Below are 26,065 nucleotides of genomic sequence, written 5' to 3'. Positions count from 1 at the left end.
GTATTCCATTGATTATATATCTATCCTCATGGCAGTCCCACACTGTCTTGATTATTGCATCTTTGTAGTAAGTTGTAAAATCAGTAACTGTGAGTCCTCCAACTTTGTTCTTCTTTCTTAAGATTGTTTTGGCTATACTAGGCCCTGTCCTTTTCCATATGAATTTTGGCTTGTCAATATCTGCCAAAAAAGGCAGCTCAGAGTTGAAAAATGATTTACATTGATGTTCATTGGCCTGAAGTTTTCTTTTTTTTTTTGTATCTATGCCAGGTTTTGGTATCAGGATGATGCTGGCCTCATAGAAGGAGTTAGGGAGAAGTTCCTCCTTTTCAGTTGCCTGGAATGGTTTTAAGAGAAATGGTACCAGCTCTTCTTTGTACATCTGGTAGAATTCAGCTGTGAATCTGTCTGGTCCTGGGCTTTTTGTGCTTGGGAGGCTATTTACTACTGCCTCAATTTCAGAACTTTTATTGGTCTGTTCAGGGATTCAGTACTTTGATTATGGCATCCCACTGCCTCTTGAGCTCCTTTGTTTCTGATCAGAAACTAGTTCTGATATTATTTGGATTCCCTTGAACTTAATAAGTTATTTTCATCTTGCTGATTTCAAGATTCTCTGTCTTTATCTCTCTATACTTTGTGAGGTATCTATATTATGTTTATCCCACTTGAACTTTGTTGAGCTTCCTAGATATGTATAATTAATGTTTTTCAATAAATTTGAGAAGTTTTCAGCCATATTTTTTTGAATCTTCTCCTACTCCTTTTTCTCTCTCCTGTCTTAGAGGTTTATTCTGTGACTACTCCAGAGATGGTGCAGCCTGGGGCATACACACAGTCTTCCATGCTGCCAGGGCTAAGGGCAACTTTATTATTAAGGCTGAATTCCTAGGAGTAGCCCCTGGATCAGAATAGTTTATGGTTCCATCAGTGTTTGGTCTGAGGTTGTGTTTAAGCCTTTTTTATGAGTGAGGCTTCCACTCCGTGTTGATGAGTCTGTGTGCCTTTTGGGAAATGCATTCAAGTCCACCCCACTTCCTGCTCTGATTGTTCCTCAATGAGTGAAGTCTAGTGCATGCTATCCTGACCCCAGAGTTGACTGTGATCTCGGGAGGATTCTTGTTGGTCATCACCTTCCCTGGTTCTCTCTGTTAAATGCTATTAAACATATGACCACTCTGCCATTTTGCATGCGTTCTGCAACTACCAGCCTATTCTTCATTAATCTTCACCAAGATCTCCATTCTTTTCAACAATACCTTTAGGAATGGGGTCCTCCCACCCTGTTCCAAATCGAGTCAGCTCTGTCGAGCAGAGCTACGGAACTCTTCATACTTATGGCCCATCCTCCCCTTTAGGAAGAGCCCCTGTGGACTGTTTCAGCATTGTGAGTGAGGGTTCTCCTTTTCCACAATGACAACTTTCTCTACAATGGACACTGGGAAGGGACAGCCTTGGTTTTCTTCGCTTACCCTTTCAGATGTGGAATCTCTTCCCTATAAGCAAGTGCAGACAGAAGACATAGAGGCCCCAGTACTCTTGCCTGCCTCATCTAGGATAAAGCATCTTCCCCAGGAGAGGGGACTGGGTGAGGGGAAAGAGACAGGTACTCCCTGTCCCACTTGTCTGGAATAGAGCTTTTGCAACACAAGACTGGGAGGGGGGTGAGAAACGCTACTGCATGCTCCTCCTAGGGTGGAACCATAGCCCCAGACTGGGAGCTGGAAGAGAGGGAACTCTCCATCTTCTGGCTGCACACATCCATGGGAGAGCTTCTGCAGCCATGGGGTTGGAAGAGGTAGTTAATAGAGCAAGTCATAACTCAAATGCCATAGACTCTTGCTAATATCACAGAGTTTAACAGATTTTTTTGAATGAATGTTTTTTCTTCATTTGCTGTATATGTTTAGAACAATTTCCAGAGACCTTTAGACCTTAAAAGATGTTTTATATATATGTGTATATATGTGTGTATATATGTGTACATATGTGCATATATGTATATATGTGTATATATGTACATATGTGTATATATGTATGTATGTACATATAAGTGTATATATGTATACATATATGTATAAGTGTATATATGTATACATATATGTATAAGTGTATATTTGTATACATATATGTATATATGTGTATATATGTATACATATATGTATATATGCATGCATGTCTGTATATGTGTATATATGCATACATATATACACATATATACATATGTGTATACATATATACACATATGTATATATACATGTATATATACATATATGTACGTATATATACATATATGTATATATACGTATATATACATATATGTATATATACATACATGTATATATACGTATATACATACATGTATATATACGTATATACATACATGTATATATACGTATATACATACATGTATATATACGTATATACATACATGTATATATACGTATATGTATATATGTATACATATGTGGGTATATATACGTATATGTGCATATATGTATACACGTATGTATATATACATATGTGTATATAAGTATACACATATGTATATATACACATGTGTATATAAGTATACATGTATGTATATGTGTGTATATGTATATATGTGTATATATGTATACATATGTGTGTATGTATACATATGTGTGTATACATATGTGTGTATGTATACATATGTGTGTATACATATGTGTGTATGTATACATATGTGTATATATGTATACGTGTGTACTATGTGTATACATGTATACATATATGTGTGTATATGTATACATATGTGTATACATATGTGTGTATATTTATACATATATGTGTGTATATGTGTGTGTGTGTGTGTGTGTATATATATATAAAAAACTCCAGTTAATTTGCTGGGAAGAAGGCCTGTGGGCTCCTTACCATGTCATTACAGGAGGTTCTTTCTCTTGTGTGTTCTGTTCTTGATGGACATTTGGGTTGCTTTCAGCTTGGCCCCATTATAAAATAATGCTTCTGTGAATGACCTTGAAGAAATCGTATCATGAATAGATGTGCATCTTTTTGTTGGGTACATCTACTATATACCTAGGAGTAACTTGTTCATTGATAGGGCTGCACATATTCAGCTTTAATTATTGATATTATATTACCAAAATGTTTTTTAAAGTAACCGTACCTATTACACTCCTAATGTAGGTCAACTTATCCATATTTTCGTAGATAGTTTTAGTAAATTAAAAAGTTTGGAAAGTTTAAATACTTGGTTGTGAACCAAAACGAAAAAAGTGAATCAGAAAAAGTGAATTCAAAAATTATATTTTTTTCTACTTTTTAGTATAACCTAGATTTAAAGTAAAAAAGCTATTACTTACAGTTTCTATACCTATTCAATATCTATGAACCATGTACCCAAGATGGAGAGAGTCTAGCCAAATACTTCCCTCCCCTCTCAAAATTCAGTTGACTTTTTAAACGAGGTATTTATTAAACCACCTCCAGCTGTTTGTCTGGACTCCAGCATTCTGCCACTCAGGTGTCTATGATAAAGGACTGCAGCCCCTCTGCCCTGTGTGTTTAGATTGTTAGTCCTTGTCTTTCAGGCTTCCCCCCCAGGTCCTCACCCTTTACTTGCTCTCATGTTATTTCTCATTTGCAGATTCTGAAATTTTGGCTTTTTTCTTGAATATCTGCACTGTTTTCCCCTTTAGATATGATGACAGTTATTTCCCCAGCTTTGATCCTTGGTGCCCCAGAGACATATCTTAACATTCTGTTTGTTCCTACTCTGCTGTTATATATAATTTTCAGTGGATACTGCTGTTGACTCTCCAGCTTGTAGCTTAGTTTTCTTCTGATGCAAGGTAACTTAGAGAATTGAGCTCAGATCACATTGTGGGAATGATATTTGTTGGGTGACTTTTGAATTCATAAGTTGCAAAGGCCACCATCCTAGGGTTCATGTTTGTTGGAGGAGATATGGCAGGTAAGTAAGTTGAGGTTAAATCATGAATTTCAAGCCAGGGACTTTTAGGTTTTCCATTCTAAGAGAAGTGGAAGCTATTGCACAAATTTCATAGACTCTATGATGATCAGATTGGCAGAGGTATATCATACTAGATGTATCAGGTTCTGCTTGATGTGTGGGATATGTGAGATCTTGGAGCATTGAGGTACATCCTGAATTTGGGGAGAAATCAAAGCAAGCTTGAACTCTCAACTTTGTTGTCAAATAAATAAAAATTAAAATTAAAAAAGGAGTAATTGCCCAGCACGGTGGCTCACGCCTGTAATCCCAGCACTTTCGGAGGCCGAGGCGGGCAGATCACTTGAGGCTGGAAGTTTGAGACCAGCCTGACCAACATGGAGAAACACCAGCTCTACTAAAAATACAAAATTAGCTGGGCATGGTGGCACATGCCTGTAATCCCAGCTACTCGGGAGGCTGATGCAGGAGAATCGCTTGAACCTGGGAGGCAGAGATTGCAGTGAGCCAGGATCACACCATTGCACTCCAGCCTGGCAATAAGAGTGAAACTCCATCTCAAAAAAAAAAAAAAAAAAGTAATTGAGCCCTTTGAGCCCTTTACCCAGTGAAGAAAGAGCAGAGTTGCTCATTCACTTTGGCTTCTCTTGAAAGAAAAGGTGAGTAGCACAGTTATTTCTTCATAATCTCTTTAAAGGGCTACTTGTAAGTACATTTCAAGTAGCACAATAGTGATGAGCTGACCCTATGTATTACAATCTGCTTTTACTCACTACAACCGAGTCCCTCAGTCTAGTTGCACAATGCCAGCCACTTCAGCTTTCCCATGTGCAAATAAGATTCAGGAGCTCCCTCTGCAATGGGATCAAGTAAAAGAAAACGTTTTTTAAAGTTAAAAGAAAGCATTTTGTATAACCAGGAATTGAAGATGCTTTAAAATTTTAATAGTAAGTAATATCTTAAGAAAAATAGGACAGGCCAGGTGCAGTGGCTTACGCCTGTAATCCCAGCACTTAGGGATGCCAAGGCAGGTGGATCACCTGAGGTCAGGAGTTTGATACCAGCTTGGCCAACATGGCGAAACCCTGTCTCTACTAAAACAAAACAAAACAAAACAAAATACAAAAATCAGCTGGGCGTGGTGTCAGGCGCCTGTAATCCCAGCTTCTCAGGAGGCTGAGGCAGGAGAATGGCTTGAACCTGGGAGGCAGGGTTTGCAGTGAGCTGAGGTCACACCATTGCACTCCAGCCTGGGTGACAAGAGAGAAATCAGTCTCAAAAAAAAAGAAAAAGTAGGACTAATTCACTATTTATGTTTCAAGTGCTATTCTAAAGACTTTATAAACAGCCTCTCTAATTCCACAATAGTCCCAATAGGTAGTTGTTATTATTCCCATTTTACAGATGAGAAAGCTGAGTTCCGAGGATCATTACATAGTGGCTGTGGCAGGTGAGATCCGGCCTTGTTGAGCTTGAAACAGGGTTGTGATACTGAATCCGCCTTCCTTGTGGTCCTGCGGATGGAATCCTTTGTTTGGAGTGGAAAGAAACAATTGTCATCTTTAGGCATCTTTAGGGAAATTAATATTTCCCACCTCCCTCTTCTCATCTATAAAGTGGGGACTAGGAAACATCTTCAGCTTATTTCCCAAATTCTCTTTAAGGACCACCTGAGAGAGGACAAGCAGCAGAATGAAAATAGCAAACACAACATGACATCTGGGAGCTCTGTTCTCGCTGATCCACAAACATTCCACGACACTTGATATCTGCTGCTGATCTGAATGAGCAGATATCTTCAGGAAATAATTAGCCCTCCCCAGTAACAAAAGAGTAGGGAGGGCTCTGGAGTTTGGGCGCCCACACACAGAACACTGGGACTAGAAGGTTTTGTGTGCCCAGAATTGAAAAAAGAGCTCATTGTAGATTCTAGATATTAGCCCTTTGTCAGATGAGTAGGTTGCGAAAATTTTCTCCCGTTTTGTAGGTTGCCTGTTCACTCTGATGGTAGTTTCTTTTGCCGTGCAGAAGCTCTTGGGACATGGATGAAATTGGAAATAATCATTCTCAGTAAACTATCTCAAGGACAAAAAACCAAACACCGCATGTTCTCACTCGTAGGTGGGAATTGAACAATGAGAACACATGGACACAGGAAGGGGAACATCACACTCAGGGGACTGTTGTGGAGTAGGGGGAGGGGGGAGGGATAGCATTAGGAGATATACCTCATGCTAAATGACGAGATAATGGGTGCAGCACACCGGCATGGCACATGTAACTAACCTGCACATTGTGCACATGTACCCTAAAACTTGAAGTATAATAATAATAAAATAAAATAAAGAAAAAAGAAGTTATCATTTATGGTATTTTAAATCTTTCTTTTTAATCAACATACATGTAATATTTTTCCAAAGTCAGGTTTCTCTTCTGTGTTGTTGGTGGTACTTATCATTTCTCTCTTATTTTTATTTATTTATTTTTTGGGGGACGGAGTCTCGCTCTGTCACCAGGCTGGAGTGTAGTGGCACAATCTCTGCTCACTGCAACCTCCCCCTCCTGAGTTCAAGCTACTCTCCTGCCTCAGCCTCCTGAGTAGCTGGGACTACAGGTGTGCACCACCATGCCCAGCTAATTTTTGTATTTTTAGTAGAGGCAGGGTTTCACCATGTTGGCCAGGATGGTCTCAATCTCTTGACCTCATGATCCTCCTGTCTCGGCCTCCCAAAGTGCTGGGATTACAGGCATGAGCCACCACACCCAGCCATCAGCCATATTTACTATTTCTAATCTACAACGTAAGTAATCTCCATAAACCACTCTACCTCACATATGTTACTGAGGCCCCGTACACTGAACATTGTGCATCAATTGTTTCTCTATTTGCTATTAAACATTTTAATAGGATCTTCTCAAAACGTAACAGGATGCTTTGATATTTTTGTTTCTTCTTAAAATTAGGAAATACGAAGAAAGAAAAGAACTGAAGTGAGCTACCTTGGGGCCTTAGAGGGAAGGCCAGCAGTATTGTCAACCCATTTGGTTCTGCCAAATCATGATGAAAGTAATGGCCCAACCCGGCTGAGAGCAAGCCCCTGTGTTTCTCGGCAGCAGGTGACTGAGAAGCAGCCAGGCTGGTCCCCGTTCTGAGCTGCAGCCCAGCCTGCTCCTGTTCACTTCCTCTGTCGTTCTGGGAGGTTTGTTAGCTTGCACCTCTTCAGCTCCTTCATGCTGACATCATGTTGGAAAAGCCACTTTACTTCTTAGAGATTCAAATAACCCAAGCCTTGCTTGACTTGTTTCTCAGGACAACAGGATAGACACCAATCAGAAACTCCGTGGCAGTGTGACCTGTTTTTACTTTCCAGGCCCTGCCTTTCTCTGCTGGCTGCCTTCATCAGGATCACATCAGAACTTCTAGCTTATCACATCTTTGCTTGACTAACTTCAATTCATCCTCTAAGACTTAGCTCAGGTATGACCTGCCCTTTGAGAAGCTCCTTTGAGACCCTCACTGCCCTCCTAGGGCCATATGCTGATTTTCTCTATGACAATTTTATATTAAAGCCGTGTGCCCATTTTGCCTACTAAACTTGGAGCTTGTTTTGCAGAGGGAAATTCCCTAATGATCTTAATGGTACTCTCTGTTAGCCTGAAGCCTGGTATCCTGTAGACATTGATTCTTATAATAATATTGATGAGTGAATAAACAAATGAGAAATTGTGAAGATGGGACATTATCTTTCTAATGATCATCACTGTATTTGGTGTAACCGTTCATATTCGTTTAATGCCAAGATATAGTAGCAAGTGCAAAGGTATACTGCCAACTGTGTGAAATGCCATTGATAGATATTTCTGCTGAAATCATGTACTATTATATGCTAATAAAATAAACTAAAATATATCTGTGTTCCTCTAAGTGCTTTGCAAATATCAACTCATGTAACCTTCATACAACCCTATGTGGTATATGCTACTATTACCCTCAATTTTCAGATGGAGAAACAGGTATAGAGAGTTAAACACCTAGTGCAAGACCAAAGAGCTACAAAGAAGACAGAATTGGAGTTCAGACAGTCTTTGCTCAGGGTCCTTTCTCTGCCCAGGCAGGCTGGGCATTCCTAGTGGGTCCTTCTCCCTTGCTTCTTTGAGCTGATTCGCACCCTCTTTGGAGCAATTGCCTGATTTTGTTGAAAGTGTCCATTTTCATTTCGGCTTGGTCTAGTAGACTGTGAGTTCTTTAATAAAGGTCGTATTTCCCCACATCTTTCAGAGTTCCTGGCACATAACGGGTGCTGATTTTTTTTTGTTTTTTGCTTAATGAGTAGACGATCAAAGGTTCATTGAGTTGTGGAACCATCACATACATCTGGAAGAAGCCGAGAGAAAATGTTGCGAGTTGCAAATGCCAGCTTAAGTGTTCAAATTGGTGCTTCCCAGCTTCGCCACAGGGATGTCCTGTGTCCAGTGAGATAAGAAAAGTAGTTCAACAGAAAGTGACCCTCTTGTTAAATGTTTAAGAAATGTAAAATATGGTAGTAATGGTCCTCTTTTACATCAGCTAAATAAATTATGTTCTTGGTCCACCCACCAGTGGACATTTATGTCTTGGTTTCCTAACTACAAATTAATTCTGAGTAACATCCTCACTCAAACTTCCTGATAAAATAATCGTATGCAATATAAAGGGGCCTTGAATTTTCCCTGAAGATTATAATTTCAAAGTCATTCTAGAATTGAGAGGAAAGAGAAGGGAAAGAGGGAGAAGAGAACCAAATAGCTGTTTCAGTAAAGAGCACTTTCCTGGCTTTGGAGAGAATACAACAAAGGAGTAATCCTGTAATGGGTGAATACAACAAGCACAAAAGTTACAGTCTATGGACTCAGTCTGTAGGTGAAGAGTGTGGTATTGCAGGAGGCTGCGTCGGTGATCCAGGCTGGCTTTTCCAAAGCCTGCTTGTGAAGATATTGGATTCCAAAACCTGAAAGATATTAGAGTCTCCTAAAGCTTTGCTCTGCCTGAGACCTGCATTCCCCTGTGAACTCAGAATTTAGTGAATTTAAATCCACATGGACTTCAGGAGGCTTTGAGCTAGGGTGAAACATGGACTGTCATTTTGAAGGTTTTTTGCAGATATATTAATTTATCCTGAACTGCGATGCATGCACATTCAAGAGGCCTAATCTGTCTATCTCATCCAATTAGGGACCAAAGGGTATTAGAGTTCACATAATTCAGTCTCCCATCTCTATGTAGATACTTCCCAAACCACCCAAGGCTGAATGTAATTAAAAGTCAGTTGGCAGTGAAGGATAAGACTACATCCTCTGTCTGGAGCCTTTTCCATGTTCTTTCAGAACCTCATGGCTATGCTGCAATCACCTTATTTAACTCTTAAGTGGTAAGCAAGTGTCCTTAAAACAGGCCCAATCTGGGCCGGGCATGGTGGCTCACGCTTGTAATCCCAGCACTTTGGGAGGCCAAGGCAGGAGGATCATGAGGTCAGGAGATCGAGACCATCCTGGCTAACACGGTGAAACCTCATCTCTACGAAAAATAAAAAAAAATAAAAATAAAAAAAAATTAGCCAGGCTTGATGGCGGACGCCTGTAGTCCCAGATACTTGGGAGGCTGAGGCAAGAGAATGGCGTGAACCCGGGAGGCAGAGTTTGCAGTGAGCCAAGATCATGCCACTGCACTCCAGCCTGGGCTACAGAGCTAGACTCTGTCTCATAAACAAACAAACAAACAAACAAACAAACAAAACAAAAAACAAAGGCCCAATCTGAGTCCACACCCTTCCCCGACATTTCCTTCCAGGATAACTGTATTCCCATCTCTCCAAATCTGCTGTCTTTATTTCTTCTTAATCCTTCCCCAGATTTACTCTTTACCTGATACAAGCAGGAAAATTTAGAAAAATGATATTTTCCAAAATATGTATCTCTCTAATTAAAAATGTGATAGTAAGGTCAGTTTGGTAAACATTTGTGGAGTTCCAACTCTGTGTCCGACACTAGAAGAATATGAATAACAAGGCACAGCCACTGCATGAAGCGTAAAGACATTAAACCAAACATACAGAAACAAATGCAATGTAAATAAGAACTCTAAAGGTTCTAATTGGAGAGAACTCATACATTTAGGCCTGTGTTCCCCAAGGCATGGTCCATGTATCTTCTGCATCAAAATCATCTGAATGTTATTAAAATGGACGTTTTGAGAGTCTACTCCAGACCTGTGGAATCAGAATCTCTACAGGCAGGACTTGGAAATCTTCATTTTAATCAACACCCACAAAACCAAATGTTTTGTTCTCTGAATGACTCAAGAGAGTCAGAGATCTGCTTGGAGGCAGTAGAATTAAAGATGGTTACCATTTCAAAAATAAGAAATGCAAGAAAGGCATTTTGTGCAGAAGGAGCAGTAAGGCACGGCCGGGCACGGTGGCTCATGCCTGTAATCCCAGCACTTTGGGAGGCCCAGGCGGGTGGATCACGAGGTCAGGAGATCGAGACCATCCTGGCTAACATGGTGAAACCCCATCTCTACTAAAAAATACAAAAAAATTAGCCGGGCGTTGTGGCGGGCACCTGTAGTCCCAGCTACTCCGGAGGCTGAGGTAGAAGAATGGCCCAAACCCAGGAGGCAGAGCTTGCAGGCACCGAAAAAAAGCCTTGGGAAGCATCCTGGGAAGGAATGCACTTTGGCTGGAACATACTGCATGTGAAGACGAGCCGGGCAAGATGAGCTGGAACGTGACCTTGGGTCTTCTGCCCTAACTAAGGCTATTACTTGTTTGAAGACTGCTAAAGGGCAGACTGCACTTCTGTTAAGTTTGGTTACGACTCTAATCTCATGAGGATATTTAATTTATTTTTCACTTCAATTGGTTTCTTAGCATATTATGGTATAGTGAAAACAACTTGAGTTTTTTATTTCTGATTTTGTTTTCCTTAAACCAGCATTGATGTAAATTCTAGCCCCATCACGTATTAGCTTTATGATCTCATGCTAAATCACTTATCACCTCAGAGCCTCAGTTTGTGCACCAACAAAATGGATGTAACAACAACCAGTTGTACTTAGGGATTAGCAGTAATGCACAGTAGTGACCTGGGACATAAGGAGCACTCAATAAAGGGAAGCTATCATTGAAGAATTATTGAACTTTTAGGACATCGGGAAAGAAGCTTACTTTTTCCTGACCTCTCCTTGGATCTAGCAAATCACCTTATGATTTTAATCTTCAGATTCAACTGTCTACCTGGTGTATTTACGATCTCACTGAATTTCAACTTCTGAAACTCTTTTAAAGGCATGTCAGCCAGGGACAGCATTGAGTCCTTGTGTTAGGATGGCCTGGTGCCAAGGCAAATGTTTAGGCTTGGCTGAGGGCTTGACAAGTTGCATTCAATGAATGTTCTATGTTTTAAAGAAAATGAAAACCCAGGAGCTTTTTTGGGAACAGAGGGGTTGGCTTCTCAGCTGGTGGATAACAACCACACAGGTGCACTGCCTCCCAGTGACGCGGGGTGAACATTTGACCCATAGAGCCTGGTGAAGCCATCCCTGGGAAAGCCTAAAGCAAGTGCAGCTCTGAGTGTGTGCAGCTCTGTTTGACTTGGCTGCAGTCCCCACAAATCTGGTGGGGGGTATAGCTCAGAGGAAAACAGCCTTGACACTGACTCTGGTCACTGCCATGCTCTGGGCCACCTGTGGGTTTCACAACCCACCTTCCCTTGCCCACAGCATCTCAGCCAGTTAGTGTGTATTCCCAGAAAAGAAAGATCCCATTGCTCTCTTGCTCCAATGCTCAGTGTCTGCCCGGGGTCAACGCCTAAAGGCACTCACCTGTGTACACCTCTGAGCACAGGCGCTGGGCCAGCTGCACCATCAGAAGTCTTTGTTGATTCTGAGTCTCTCTCCTATTTCCAAGCATCAATAAATATACAAGTTCTATTGCAATGGGGAAGAAACTAATGTTCAGTAAGCACCTGCCTCCAGCCAGGTGCTTTCACAAGCAGTACTTTGTTTAATCCTCTAAGCAACTGTATAAGAGAGGCGTTAATATATTTATTTGATAAAGATGGTGAGGTTTCGAAGTCTTAAGTAACTTGAAAATGAGACATCAGAGGAGAAACTATTTGGACTCAGCATTCTGACCCTGAGTTCATGATCTTTGCCTTCACTACGCTACCTCAATATGTTCTAGAAAGAGCAGTGGGTCAAGGGAAGAGCAATCTGGATTCCAGCCCAACTTCTCACATTGGCTAGAGACGAATCGCTCCCTCTATTTCAATGTCTCTGACCTTATTTATAAATGGAGAGTATGGACAAGCTCCCTCTAGGGCTCTTCCAATTTTAATGTATATTTTGGGCTTGCATATCAACCCCTGGGACAAAATATGGGCGTTGGGTATTCTTTGCTTCTGTTAGTCCCTGCCAAAAAAACTCCGTGTGTGTTCTGAGATACCAGTGGAGAAGCGGTCTAGATGTCATTGCACTGTGAGCTCCATGGTTAGGGAGGACTTTAAGATATGGTGGGCTCTTTTCAGCCCCAACACAGACAGCACAGCCTCTAGTAAAGGTTGTTGGCACAACAGGAAGGAGCAGCAACACTCCTATGCCTCCAAGGACAAGAACAAGGGTAGATACTTGATGGATTTCAGAGTGGGCCAGGCCCTGTTGTGGGCTTTTTGTGTCTGTTGGCCCCTTTCACCTTTACAACCAAAGGAGTTGGTTTTCCCATTTTGCACATATGTGGAAAAACTGAGGCACAGACAGGTCCCACACACGTCTCACAGAGGAGGAGCCGGGCGTTGCACCCTGTTAGTTGCTCTACCCATGACATTATATGTGGTATTTTGACAAAGGCAGGCATGTGGAAACTGCCCATTCAGAAACTTGCTCTATATTTTGAAAAAGGAATAAAATGAATGGTGATTGTTTAGCCGGGGCTCGGTGGCCACCCCACCTATGTCGTTTCATTTAATTATCACAGCAGCACTTCATTTAGTTGGCATCTTGGTGAAACCATGGCTGAGAAGTTGGAAAAGATCTGTTTTTGGGGAGCAGAGGTTTTACTGCTGTGGATTTTCTGAACACACACCCTGTGCTCTCCCAGCCACCAGGCTGCTTGAACGGGACAGTATCCCTGGGTCACCCTCTGTTTCTGTCTGGTGACAACCTTCCCTGTCTGTTTATGGGATTCGAAGGTAGGAACGGATTGATCTGTATTACAGTCTTCAGGACTCATTCTTATTTGGGGAGGAACTTCAAATACAGGATGGGAATAATCCTACGGAGCATAACATTTATAGCTATGGACTTGCTTCTTTCTCTGCATATCCCTGTCTCCATTAATCCACATGGATTTGAGTGCAGGAAACATCTTTCGTTTCTGCCCTCCAGACCCTAGTGTAGGTCACTGCACAAAGCCAATGGTCCCGTCTCCCTTTATCCTGCTCTGTGAGTAGGTGCTGTGGCTCCCCAGGGTGCAGGTGAGAGGCTGCACAGGAACGCGCGTTCGTTCCACTGCCCGCTGGGGGGAGCCGAGCATCTGCATTCTTACGTCCGAGACCCATCAGAACAGAGCTGATTACCTTTGCCCAAAAGACCACTGGGAAAACTTCAGAGGTGAAGGATCAGTATAATTGGCTGTTTTAAAATGTATTAAGGTACCAAAAAAGGTGGATTAAGTCCGTTCTGAGCATACATTCAGACAGCATTTTGGCTTGGATTTTATTTATGGAATCATCATCTTACTAATAAAACCAGATTGACTTAACACAATCACAGCTTGTATTTTCAAGGTAAACACTTCAGAGGGACAGAAAGACAGGGAAAGCAGTTTGGGGAGAGGGAGAAACAGGAGGGAAGATGAAGAGCGAGAAAGAGGAAGGAAGTTGAAGAGGAAGAAAGAAAGAATATTGCAAAATAGGAACTCATTTCACAGTATTTCTGACTTTCCTCCCCAGGTACAGAAGAAGCCACGCATGCCTGGTGTTTAAACCTCTTTTTAGACATGGTTTTTAACTTTGTAGCCTCATTCCATGTAATCACATGTGTCTCTAACCTCTACTTACTTACCAAAATGTATGAGAATCTGTTCAAAGAAGTACAATTTAATCTCATTTGAAGATTAGGCAATTGCCAAGTTGTTTCAACCTGGTTGAGAACGACAACCAGATCTTATGGGCTGTTTGGACCCCCTTAAAATTATATACCAAGTTTAATCAGAAATCATTCACCTTCTTCTTAAATCATCGGGACATTTTTTGAAAATGGAACATGCCCAGCATTAGAGTTGAAACAAAGCCCTTGCATTGTTTGTTGATTTAAGGAAGCACAGCATGCTTTTGGAAGTTATTTGAACACAGGTGCACAGGGAACTCAGGAGCTTCCATGCACCTTTTGGCTCCGTCCCAGATCCTGTGTCAGCAAGGCCTGTGGCCTGCCCAACACATGAGAAAGCTTCTGATTTTAGTGAAATATGGATGTAGAGATGAGTTTGGGGTAGGTGTTTCCTAGAATGCCAAGGACTACAATGAAAGATCAGCTTACTTAAAAATGCGTGATTTCATTCCGTAGATATGGAAACCCAAGATGGCAGAAAAGAGAAACTTAATGGTGTGTGTGTGTGTGTGTGTTTCCCCAGAAATAGACACAAGATAGAAACAGCGTGTATGAAGCTGGGTTAAGGCTCTGTACCTAAAGAGTCACTGAGTTGGAAGGCATGTTATAGACTCTAATTCAGAGGCTTCTAGTTGCCAGCCCAGGAATTAATAACAAACAGACTGCTTAGCAACAGCCTGGCTTGCTTCTTGAAAAGTCATATTCCTAGGTCCCATTTCAGACTTGAGGAATTAGAATCTCTAAGAAGCCACTTGAGGATCAATGGGTTCTGAAGAGCTCCCCAGGTTCCTCTAACGCATAACATGGTTTAGATACTCTTTATTTAAATCTCTTACCTTATAAATGAAAAAAGTGAGATGCTGAGACATTGGCAAAAGTCACTCAAGGCCACCCATCTGGTGAGCAGGGAGCCCTCTTATGATCCAAGTCTCCCCATTCCTGTTGCAGCTTTCAGAAAGGCTGGAGAGGACACATGTGTGACATTGGCTTGACTCAGGTGTCACTTTGAAACCCTTTTGTTTCTTTTAAAAAAAAAGGAATCTCTTTTCTCTTTTGGCAGGCTGCCTTCGCTTCCCCCACAAATAATTCTGTCTTTCAAACAAAGCTAAGCTTTTCTAAAGCTTACAAAATCCATCCTAATCACAGTGTAGTTTCCCTCTTGTAAGTTTTATGAAAAGCTTAAGCCATTTTCTTCTTGCTGGGCTGTGGAAAAGGGAAGTTGTCTCATACCTCCTAGTCATTGTGAAATAGCCAATGGAGTAGTTTTGTGGGCATTAATCCTTTCCATTTATTTCAGTTGTCTAAAAATGTAAAGAATGTTTATTATGACCTAGGACGGGGTTGACAAACTTGTTCTGGAAAGGGTGGGTGGTAAATATCTTGCTGGCCATGTGGTCTCTGTCACAACTACTCAGTCCTGCCATTGACATGTCACCAGGGACAGATAGCCTGTAAAAAAGTGAGTGTGACAATGTTGCAATAAAACTTTATTGATAAAATCAGCTGATCTTTTGAGAGAACACAATCCAACTCACAACGGGGTCCCTGATTCTCCTTTTGCTGTTATCTACACAAGACCTGAGGACACTCAGAAGCCCCAGCACCTTCCACCCCACGCCTCACCCACCCAAACCTACAATCTGGCTTGGGAATGGCATGGGGGAAACCCCAGCCTGGGGTTTGCCAGAGGTCCTTACCAGAGGAGGTCCGGTAAGTTCCAGTTCTGGATCTCAGTAAGGGAGAGCATAAGCAGGCTAGGCTATCCAAATGGAAGAGTCCACAAACCCAGTGAGGGAGGTGCCTGAACCTTAGACACGCCCATGACACCCACAGATCAGGAACCTGCTCATCAGGCGAGGAAATGCAGACCCTCTGTGGCTAGTTTGGAGGATGTTCTTGTAGAGCTAGGTCCACTTACCCGTCAAAAGTGCAACACTTACCTGTTAAAGGGCGTTGCTTCATACTTGACCCCACCTTAATATGCACATGCAACTGTTACCATGAAAGGGCTCTGTGACATTTCTTATGGATCAGAAGCAAAGAAAACAATATGTTTGATTGAGTTCCAGATTTCCACTGTTTATAATATGTAATGAACATGATTATACATAGATTTCGAAAAACAAACAATACGTTTGATCGGTTTCCAAATTTTCCACTGTTTATAACATGTAATGAATATAATCTTACATAGATTTTGAAAAATAGTGTGACTGTTCCTTAGGATAAATTCCCAGAATCGAATTGGATTCAGAATGGGAGACATCCACATACCAAGCACCAGAAGCCACAACCTCTGAAGGAAGCATGGACTAGTTGAAAAATATGAGATGGCCACGGAGGCATCCAGCAACCTACACAGCTTCACCGTTTGCTTGGATCTGAAACAGAATGGCAGACGTTGGTATGGAGATTGGGAAGCAGAGAATTAGAGGAGGAAGTCAGAGTGAAAGTCTTTGAATATTTCACTGGGGGTGGGTAGGATTCTCCAGTCAAGATAAGAAAATTGTTAGAACAAAGATAATTTTTTAAAAAAAGATTAGAAAAAGAAAAAGAAACCTGCCAGAAAAATTAAGTTTCTCTTAATTTCTGACAATTCTAGTGGTTTTGGACAGGGTTTTGGAGACCTGTACACATCAGAAAAAGAGGGAGCTTGGCCAACAACTGTTACAATGAATGGGCTCCATGACATTCTTATGGATCAGAAGCAAACAAAACAATATGTTTGATGGTTTCCAAATTTTCCACTGTTTATAATATGTAATGAATATGATTTTACGTAGATTTTGAAAAACTGTGACTGTTCCTTAGAATAAATTCCTAGAATATAATTGCTGATTCACATAGCATGAATATCCTAAAATAAGTATAATAGATATTGTCTATTTGCATTTTAAAGATTTTAAAAAATGTATGCTCCAATAACAGTACCTGAGGAACTCTATTTTTTGATCCTCTACTCAAATCATTTATACCCATCATTTCTGAAATTTTCTTAATTTAAATTTCTTAGAACAGAGGAAATTTCTTTTTGATTTGCTTTTTGTTTATTGGCACTTCCAATTTTAAGTATTGTATCTTTACATCTTTGACTACTTTCAATGGGTGGCTTAATTATTTCTTTTTTATTTTGTTGGTATTTTACATAGAAGGTAAATAAATCATCCTCTTGCAAATATAACTTCCTTTTGTCTTTGACATTCTACTTCATTTTATGAGTTTTTTGCCATTCAGATTTTCTTCACATTTGTATGTATTCAAATGTCTCACTTTTTTTTTTTTTTTTTTTTTTACTTTGTGGCTTTTTAGTTTTGTATCATACTGAGAAAGAATTTACCATTCCTAATTATTTCTGCTTTAAATCATGTTTTTATTCCCTTTTAAATCCATTAATCATTTATTTTGGTCTAAGAACTGAGATGCAATCCAGTTTTCCTGACAATTTTCTCATGATTATAACATCTATTTTTACATGCCTACAATGAATATCAGTCAGGGTTCCCTCAGCAAAACAGAACCAGTGGCATATAGATATTGAGGTCTATTGCAGGAATTGACTTATGCCATTCCAAAATCCATAAAGCTGGCCATCTGGAGTGGCAGGCCAGAACTCTTAGGCACCAGCTAGAGCTGATCCACTAGCTGAATTTTTACTTCAGAGGAGTTTCTGCTCTGCTTTTCAGATCTCTCAAATGATTGAATCAGATCCACCCACATTAATCTCCCTAATGAATGTCAACTGATTGTGGACTTTAATCACACCTACAAGATACCTTCACAGTAACACCTGGATGAAGGGTGGACTAACTAGGAACTGTAGCCTAGACAGGTTGACACACAAAATTGCCCCTCGCGCTTACCTGTGCTACTTTCTAATGGACTGCCATTTGTTATTATTCTTATTTACTATCTTTGCAATAACGTTTACAAGTAAGACATTCTATTTTGTTTTTTGTTTATTTTTGCATTGTATGCTGGGTTAACTTTTAAAAACAAACATAAAGAGCTTGCACAAAAATGAAGTCTTCTCTAAATTGGAAGCTTTTAAAAACTTGATTTGGTCTTTGTAGGAGTCTGGGTCTAATCAGAAGATAGAATCCATGCAACAGGTTAAACAGGGAAGTTTAATATAAAGAATTACTAACTACTACAAAAGAGTAACTGATGTAAGGAAACTCTCCGGTACACTAGGACCAAGAGAGAGTACCCAAGTAAGGAAAAAGTTGGAAGGGAGTCAAACCTTGTTGGAGAAGATACAGTTTAACCCCCTGGGTGGTAGAGAAGTTCATAGTTTAGCCAGGCCCAAGCTGGCCGGCAGTCTCTGGGAAAGCAGGAGGCCTCCCTCTTAGTGTAGGGTGTGGGTCTGTGGAGAAGGCAGCCCCAGGACAGGTGGGAAGGTGCACAGAAGGAGTGAGTGAGGAGGGGGTGGGGGCCAAACTTGGATGACTGCATCAGGAGGGCGAAGAAAGAGACATGGGGCAGGGAGGTGTTGGGCAAGGGACAACTGCTCCATGTGACTCTCTGCACATAGGTGGAGCAAACAGGCTGCACAGTGCAAGAGTTTGCTGAGGTTGTCCAGACAGCATGGGGCAAGTGGCTCTCAGTGTCTGTGGGTCATTGCCTCCAAGACTGGGGGTGTGCATAGGGCTGTGTTCAAGCTGGAGGATGGGGCAAGTTCCCTGGGTGTCCTCACACCCCCCAACCAAGAGCCCCACCTTCTTGAGTAATCACAGAAGCCCAGCTGCCCTGCATGGCCCCTGCAGTGTCTCTATTGCCTAACACCCCTGCTTACTTTAACAGGGAAAGGAATCCCGCTGTGGGTCTAGTAGGTGCCTTTGGATCTAAGAGGCAATAAATTGATGACTGACACAGCCACATTGTGGAGAGTCTTTGTTAGTTTTCTCCATAAATGTTTTTCTGCTTAGGTTTCCTTTCTCTGCTTAAATCAATTTTGTGATAAGCTGGAAAGTTATTAACTTTATATGATCTCCAAGTTGTCTATGTAGTTATTGTTTTATTAATGTGATTATTAACATACATTTTATTAATATAATTGTTAATAATTATTGCATAATATCACTTTATAATTCAATTAATTTTTGCTGAGGCTAGTTGCTCATAAACTACATTTCCACTAAGGACCACAGCCCACCTACCACTCTGCTCAGTGCTCTGGACTCCTCTGTCCATCCTGCCCTGCAGCTCCAGGCATGGGTCTTTGAATCTGCTGTCTACTCTTCTGGGAATCCACTCCCTGTCTATGTGATATGATTTGGCTCTGTCCTCACCCAAATATCATCTTGAATTGTAATCTCCATAATCCCCGCATGTCCAGGGAAGTACCAGGTGGCAGGTGATTAGATCATGGTGGTGGTTTCCCCTTGCTGTTCTTGTGATAATGAGTGACTCTCCATGAGATGTGATTGTTGTACAAGGCAGTTTTCCAGGCTCTTGCTCTCTCTCTGTCACCTGCCACCATGTAAGACGTGCCTCTTCCCCTTCAGCCATGATTGTAAGTTTCCTGAGGCCTCCCCAGCCACATGGAACTGTGAGTCAATTAAACCTCTTTTCTTTATAAATTACCCAGTCTCAGCTATGTCTTTATAGCTGTGTGAAAATGAACTAATACAGTAAATGGGAGTGGGACAGGAGTGGGGTGGAGTGGGGCACTGCTATACAGATAACCAAAAATGTGGAAGCTACTTCGGAACCAGGTAACAGGCAGAGGTTGGAACATTTTGGAGGACTCAGAAGAAAACAGGAAGATGTGGGAAAGTTTACAACTTCCTAGAAACTTATTGAATGGTTATGACCAAAATGCTGATAGTGAAATGGACAATGAAGTCCAGGCTGAGGTGATCTCAGATGAAGATGTGAAACTTCTTGGAAACTGGATCAAAGGTCACTCTGGCTATGCTTTAGCAAAATGTCTGGTGGCATTTTGCCCCAGCCCTAGAGATCTGTGAAACTTTGAACTTGAAAGGGATGGTTTAGCCTATTTGGCAGAAGAGATTTCTAAGCAGCATAGCATTCAAGAAAAGAAAAATCATAAAAGTTTGAAAAGTTTGCAGTCTGACCATATGATAGAAAAGAAAAACTCATTTTTTTCTAGGGAGAAATTCAAGCCAGCTGCAGAAATTAACATAAGTAATGAGGAGCCAAATGTTAATTTCCAACACAATGGGGAAAATGTCTCCAGGGCATGTCAGAGACCTTTGTGGCAGCCCCTCCTATCACAGGCTCAGAGGCCTAGAAAGAAAAAAATAGTTCCCTGGGCTGGGTCCAGGGCCCCCGTGGCTCTGTGCGGCCTTGGGACTTGGTGACCTGCATCCCAACAGCCAGGGATGAAAAGGGCCAAGGTACAGCTTGGGCTGTGGCTTCAGAGGGTGCAAGCCCCAAATCTTGGAGGCTTCCATGTGGTGTTGGGCCTGCAGGTGTGCAAAAGACAAGAATTAAGGTTTGGGAACCTCTGCCTAGATTTCAGAGGATATATACAAATACTTGGATGTCCAGGCAGAAGTCTGCTGTACGGGCTAAGCCCTCATGGAGAACGTCTGCTAGGGCAGTGTAGAAGGGAAATGTGGGGTCAGAGACCTCTCACACTGTCCTTGCTGGGGCACTGCCTAGTGGAGTTGTGAGAAGAGGGCTGCTGCCCTCCAGACGCCAGAATGGTAGATCCACTAACAGCTTGCACAGTGTGCCTGGAAAAGTTGCAGACACTCAATGCCAGCCTGTGAAAGCAGCCAGGAGGGTAGCTGTACCATGAAAAACCACAGGAGTGGAACTGCCAAGGCTCTGGGAGCTTACCCTTTGTGTCAATGTGACCTTGATGTGAGACATGGGGTCAGAGGAGATTATTTGGAGCTTTAAGATTTAATGACTGCCCCACTGGATGTTGCACTTGCATGGGGCCTGTAGCCAATTTATCCCATTTGGAGTGGGAGCATTTTTCCAATGTCTGTACCCCCATTGTATCTTGGAAGTAACTAACTTGCTTTTGATTTTACAGGCTCATAGGTGGAAGGGACTTGCCTTACCTCAGACTTTGGACTTAGACTTTTGACTTAATGTTGGAATGAGTTAAGAGTTTGGAGGACTGTTGGGAAGGCATAATTGTGTTGTGAAATGTGAGGATGTGAGATTTGGGAGGGGCTAGGGGGGAATGATATGGTTTGGTTCTGTGTCCTCACCCAAATCTCATCTCAAATTGTAATCCCCATAATCTCCATGTGTGGAGGGTGGGAAGTGATTGGATCATGGGGGTGGCTTCCCCAATGCTGTTCTAGTGATAGTGAGTGAGTTCTCATGAGATATGATGGCTTTATAAGGCAGTTTTTCCTGCTCTTGCTTGCTCTCTTCTACCAGCTGCCATGTAAGATGTGCCTCATCCCCTTTCACCATGATTGTAAGTTTCCTGAGGCCTTCCCAGCCATGCAGAACTGTCAATTAAGCCTCTTTTATTTATAAATTACACACTTTGGGGAATATCTTTATAGCAGTGTGATAATGGGCTCATACACTATGTCTGCATAGTTCTCTATTTTCTGTAGGTCTCTTCTCAATGGCCACCTTGTCAGAGGGAATGTGAATACCTAACCTGATCAAATATCATCCCCATCATGTTCTCTCCCTTCCTCTGTCTTGCTTTAATCCTCAGCACTTTTTGCTCTCTGACATATTACATGTATGTTGTCTGTTTTTTTATCTCATCTACCTCTGTTACTATGACATATGCGAGACAAAGCGGGGACTCTGCTCCTGTTTACTGCTGTACCCTCAGTGCCTGGAACTCTGACTGACACATGGGAGAGATACATTTTTGTGGTTGAATAAATTTCACCTGTTCTTGGATCTATTGGGAGAATGGGGTGGATAGAAGCCATTTGGCAATATTCCATGTAGTTAATTCCCTGGGGAAATTCATGAAATATTGCAGGAATAAAGGTGGTTCATGAGACGTGGCCCTAATTGTTGTGCTGGTGGTTGGAGAGGAGCTCCGGGAAGCCTGATGTTGCTTACTGCCAGACCCTCTTAGAAGTTAGCAACCCTTTACCTACACAGTGGAGCATTGTGTCTCACCTGCTTACAATCTGTTTCTGTGCTTGGGGATATGGCAGAATAATATGAGAATTTCTGGTATAGACCAACCTGGTCACACCTCACAGCCTTTGAGCTCCTGGGTTCCCACTGTCATTTCCCTGATTGCTGCCTCTCAAGCTGTCAGAACACTCCCTTACCTCTGTGTTTTTCCCTGGCCCCTCACTCACATTCACCCCCAGTAGCTACAACTTAGCCCTTCTCTAAAAATACCTGTGGGGCCGTTCTATGGTCTGAATGTTTGTGTCTTCCCCAGATTCATATGTTGGATATATTGAAATACCCAATACGATGGTATTCTGAGATGGGTCCTGTGGGAACAAATGAGGCCATGAGACCGGATCCCTCATGATTGGGATTTATGCTTTTGCCAAATAGGGAGCTCCCTCACCCTAAGAAGGCAGCAGTCAGCAACAGGGAAGAAAGCTCTCTCCAGAAATTGACCATGCTGGCACCCTGATCTCAAACTTCCAGTCTCCAGAACCATGAGAAATAAATTTCTACCATCTATAAGTCACCCTGTTTATGGTATTTTGTTATAGTGCCCTGAACAGACTAAGACAGGCCACAGAAAATAAAAGCACGAACACTCTATTCTTGCGTGTCCTCTCTATTAGGAGAATCTCCATGGTCAGTGTGGCATGCTCTCCTCTCTAGTTCATTCCCTGACCTTTCCAGTCTATGAAGCCTGGGAACATGTGTGGACCAAGGCCTCCTGGTGAGTGAAAAATGCAGAACAGGAGTCTGGTGAGCTGTGAGCAGCCCGACAACTTCGGGAAAGAAGCATGCACTGGGACATTTCTCCTGGCCTTCCCTCCCCAACCACCCAAGGCTGCAACTGATGTGATTTTGGAAAATGCTCTTGTTTTGCAGTCCAAAACATTCACAAAAGGCATAAAATTGACTTGGTGGCTTCCCCACAACCCTCCCCCGCTGGGAGATTCCTCTTTAAAAACTTACATATGTTCTATCTTATTGTTTTACTTAAAACAAGGGAATTTGAACTTATGGTATTATAATTGACTTTAAAAACTCAACTCAGAATTATTTTTGTACACATATTAAACTAATTTACTCGCTGAAAAGTCTTCACCAAAGTGGTCCAGAAGAACATTGATTTTTTTCCCACTTCAATTTCCCTCTCATTAGAAGATTTCTGTTTTCTCCTAAGCAAAATACATTCAGAAGAAAATTGCAACACTATTTTCAAAATCATATTAATCAACCATAGCTAGTTTTGCTGTATTAATTTCCATCTTTTTAGATGCATTGTAAAGATGTGAAATGCTAGCCTCACAAAACTGGGCATTGGATAAAACTTGATCTGAATTAAGCATCCATAAGTTACCTCTAAGTAAACTCTAGTACTATTAGGTTGATGCAAAAGTAATTGTGGTTTTTTTTGTCATTACTTTAAAAAAAAAAAAACTGGCAAAAACTGCAATTACTTTTGCACCAACCTAATAGAATCGTAGAGTTAGGGAATTTTAGAATTGAGAGAAGAATGCTATAAAGGATTTGTGAGCTCATCTAATTCAACCTTTCATTTTACTCAAACAAGACCAAATCTTTCTGGAGCAATGAAGGCCATGCATCCCCCACATTTCTATCCCAATGGGCCTCAGTTTGAACCTCAGATGGAGAGTAGGGTCCCAGGCCTGAGTTGGGCATGTGTGCACGGGCAGGGAGGAGGTGCATGGGGGGTGGGGACGATTGGTCTGCACAGCCAAGAGCCCAGTGTCATCCAGGATGCAGCTTGACTGACAGCCAAGATGATGGATGGTGGCCATATCTGCCCAGGACTCCCGGGGAGCCTCTGCCTGTGGCACCTGCATTAACATTTGAGTGGAGATTATTTAGCACCAGGATTCCGGAGTACCTGATGGCTTGGACCTCCACAGAAAGCCCACACTGAACACACACACACACACACACACACACACACACACATACACACACATGCGTGGGTGCTCCTATTCTGCTCTCTGTCCCAGACATCCCCATAACCCTCTCCAGTGGGTGGTTTCTGGTCTTCCACAAGGTGTTGAGTAGGAACAGTGGTGACCTGGGCCATGGAGATTCATTAACCCAGATGTCAATGGACACAGGGCATATTCTGGTTGCTTTGGCCAGAGGTAGGGTTGCTGTGGTCAGTAGACCCAGAGTGAGGAGCCAAAGGCAGTGTCAGGGTAGAAGAGGACTGTAGGGGGCCAGGCCACACAGCATCAGGTCCATTTACCCAACCTAATGGTCAAGGGGTTGCCTGCCAGGTGGCCTCAAAGCCTCTGGTCCTCCCTTCCCTGTAGGATGACAGCCGCAACAGCCTGGGATTGGAGGCCCCCAGAACACACCTTGCTCTGAGGCTGAATCTGTGGGAAATCCCCGTCAGGTCGTGGCCAGTGCCCTTGAGGAAGCTGGAGTCTGCGCTGGCAATAAGGCCACCGCATCTAAGTGAAAGGACTGGTGTGTAGAGCGCTTCCAGAAAGGCCGACTCTAGAGAAGGCAGATTTTATCAGCCAGTGCCCAGAAAGCCAAAGCCACTGGCCTAAGGACACACAGCTGACGAGTGGTGGCCTGGGCCCCACAGATGCTAAAGGTGATGGGCAGCGGTGGGGGCCATTCATAAACTTGCAGGGCCCATGATAAGAATATGTTAGGCCAGGCACAGTGGCTCAGGCCTGTTATCCCAACACTTTGGGAGGGCAAGGTGGGCAGATTATTTGAGGTCAGGAGTTTGAGACTGGCCTGACCAACATGGTGAAACCCCATCATCTCTACTAAAAATACAAAAAAAAGTAATAATAAGCTGGGCATAGGGGCACATGCCTGCAGTCCCAGCTACTCAGGAGGCTGAGACAGGAGAATTATTTGAACCTAGGAGGCAGAGGTTGCAGTGAGCTGAGATTGCACCACTGCATTCCAGCCTGGGCAACACAGTGAGACTCCATCTCAAAAAAAAAAAAAAAAAAGAGAATGTGTTAATATAGAGGCCCATTTGACAAAAATATCAAGCACACCAAGAAATTGTTAACTAAAGTAGATTTGATCCAGAAACCTTAACAAATAAAACTTCATAATATAGATGAAAAATTGCTTGGTTTTCATATAACTGAAATTCAGCAAAATATTAAAGATGACTGAATTTCATTTTTGCTCTGCATGTCTGGGTGTTTCATTGATAGGATGATGATATTTGAATAAGTAAAAGTATAAAGACAGATAATTCGCCTAAATTTAAAAGATATTTTCCTCTGTAATGGTTGCCTCAGTTTCTCTCCCACAAACAGATGATGATACATATTAGCTCACTCCCTGACCGATGCTGACTATATGAGAAGACGTTGCACATCTCTTAATGTTGTTGTTGTAGGTATTTACAATGTGATCAATATACTAATTTTCTTTGGACTTCGTTTACGGTACTTTTAGTTATGAAAAAGTTATTTCTAATTTTGAAAAGGGTAAACAATATCAAACATCAAAACAGCACAAAAATATAGACTCTAAAAGAGTACTGACAGATGGGGAGGTTGACAAATATGACAATGGAATGAATGGAGGAATAAACAGGCCTATGGGCATAAGATGCTATATTGTAAGAGTGGCAGAGGTATGGTACATTTGATAAATGTTGGAACAAAGACCATTCAACTGGGAAAATATTCGGACTGCTACCTCAAGTTCATAAGGCTTGGAGAGATTAAAGGGTCAATATCTGCAAATAAAGAAAATTTGGCTCATTTCTTTGCATTTTATATGCTTTTATTGCTTCTCTAATTGAAGCAGCTAGTGATTGTGTTAAACAACGCTGATAGCATTTCACTTTATGGGTTTTTGGCCAATATTGTCTAGAATGCTCCTAG

The sequence above is a fragment of the Pongo abelii genome, chromosome 12 (assembly GCF_028885655.2).
Source record: "Pongo abelii isolate AG06213 chromosome 12, NHGRI_mPonAbe1-v2.0_pri, whole genome shotgun sequence".
Classification (NCBI taxonomy): domain Eukaryota; kingdom Metazoa; phylum Chordata; class Mammalia; order Primates; family Hominidae; genus Pongo; species Pongo abelii.
The sequence above is the reverse complement of the archived record's forward strand: the minus strand, read 5'-3'. Positions refer to the sequence as shown.